Source organism: Lagenorhynchus albirostris, chromosome 8, assembly GCF_949774975.1.
Source record: "Lagenorhynchus albirostris chromosome 8, mLagAlb1.1, whole genome shotgun sequence".
Lineage (NCBI taxonomy): Eukaryota > Metazoa > Chordata > Mammalia > Artiodactyla > Delphinidae > Lagenorhynchus > Lagenorhynchus albirostris.
Genome location: NC_083102.1, coordinates 21,548,621 through 21,550,807, shown reverse-complemented (window position 1 = coordinate 21,550,807; position 2,187 = coordinate 21,548,621). Strand labels below are relative to the sequence as shown.

At 36.1% G+C, this 2,187-nt stretch overlaps 1 pseudogene; it reads left to right on the top strand.

The window, feature by feature from the left end:
- The first annotated feature begins 487 nt into the window (after nucleotides 1-487).
- On the top strand, nucleotides 488-1,005 carry LOC132524129 (small ribosomal subunit protein uS12-like; annotated as a pseudogene).
- The last annotated feature ends 1,182 nt before the right edge of the window (nucleotides 1,006-2,187 follow it).

The window sequence follows — 2,187 nt, the reverse complement described above, 5'->3', positions numbered from 1 at the left end:
TCAGATATGAAGAAGAAATAAAGCCTTTTCTAGACAAAAGCTGAGAGAGTTCATCACCACTAGACCTGCCTTGCAAGAAATGCTGAAAGGAGTTCTTTGAGCTGAAATGAAAAGAAGCTAATCAGTGACAAAAAAATACAAAAGTATATAACACACTGGTAAAGATAAATATACAATCAGACCTAGAAACTAAATCTGTAATAGGATAGTTTGTTAACCACTTAATTTTAGCATAAAGGTGAAAGGAAAAGAGTATTAAAAGTAATAATAGCTACCATAACGTGTTAATGAATATGCAATATAAAAATGCAACATCGAAAATATAAAAACTGAGAAGTAAAAGGGTGAAACTTTCACAGATGACTGAAGTCAAGCTGCTATCAAATTAAAATGCGCTGTGTTACCTCTGAGATGTCTTGTGTAAGTCTCATGGTAACCACAAAGCAAAAACCTAGAGCAGAAACACATTAAAAGGGTTATACTCTTTCGTTCAGGCCCGTGGCACCGGCAGGATGGGCAAGTGTCGCGGTCTTCGTACTGCGAGGAAGCTCTGTAGCCACCGACGAGACCAGAAGTGGCATGATAAACAGTCCAAGAAAGCCCATGTGGGCACAGCCCTGAAGGCCAACCCTTTTGGAGGCGCTTCTCATGCCAAGGGAACTGTGTTTGAAAAAGTAGGGTTGAAGCCAAACAGCCAAATTCTGCCATCAGGAAGGGTGTCAGGATTCAGCTCATCAAGAACGGCAAAAAAAAATCACAGCCTTTGTACCCTATGATGGTTGTTTGAATTTTACTGAGGAAAATGATGAAGTTCTGGTTGCTGGATTTGGTCGCAAAGGTCATGCTGTTGGTGACATTCCTGGAGTCCGCTTTAAGGTTGTCAAAGTAGCCAATGTCTCTCTTTTGGCCTTATACAAAGGCAGGAAGGAAAGACCAAGATCATAAGTTTTGATGATGAAAACATGATAGTAATAAATTTCCATATGCCAAAAAAAAAAAAAAAAAGCATTATACATCATGACCAAGAGGGATTTATCTCTGGGATGCAAGGATGGTTCAACGTATGCAAATGTGATATACCATATTAAAAGAATGAAAGATAAAAATCATATGATAATCTCAATAGATGCAGAAAAGGCTTTTGACAAAATACATCCTTTCATCATTAGAACCCTCAACAAATTTGGTATAGAAAGACCATACCTCAGCATCATAAAGGCAAATATGATCAACCCACAGCTTACACTGTACTCATCAGTGAAAAGTTGAGAGCTTTTCCTCTAAGATCAGGAATAAGACAAGGGTGCCCACTCTCACCACTCTTATTCAATATGGTACTGGAAGTCCTACTTAGGAGCAACTAGGCCAGACAAAGATATGAAAGTCATCCAAATCAGAAAGCAAAAAGTAAAACTGTCACTATTTGCAGATGGCATGATCCTATATATAGAAAACCCTAAAGACTCAACCAAAACACTGTTTGTTGGAACTAATCAACAAATTCAGTAAAGTTGCAGGATATAAAATCAGCATACAAAAATCAATTATTTCTATACACTAACAACAAAACATCTGAAAAAGAAGTAAACAATCATTTTGATTCAGTAGCATCAAAAACAATAAAATACTTGAAATAAATTAACCAAGGAGATGAAAGACCTATACAATGAAAACTATAAGACATTAATAAAAGAAACTGAAGAAGACACAAATGGAAAGATATCTCATGTTCATGAATTGGAACAATTAATATTGTTAAAATGTTTATACTACCCAAAGCCATCTATAGATTCAATGCAATCCCTATCAAGATTCCAGTGGTATTTTTCACAGAAATAGGAAAAAATCCTAAAGTTTGTATGGAACCACAGAAGACCCTGAATAGTCAAAGCAACCTTGAGAAAGAAGAACAAAGTCGGAGGTATCACAATTCCTGAAACAGTATGGTACTGGCATAAAAATAAACACATAAACCAATGGAACAGAATAGAGCCCAGAAGTAAACCTACGCATATATGGTCAATTAATTTACAACAAAGGAGCCAAGAATATACAATGGAGAAAGGACAGTCTCTTCAATAAACGGTGTTGGGAAAACTGGACAGCCACATGAAAAAATAAAATCGGACTATTTTACACTGTACACAAAAATTAACTCAAAATGAATTAAACACTTGAATGTAAGAC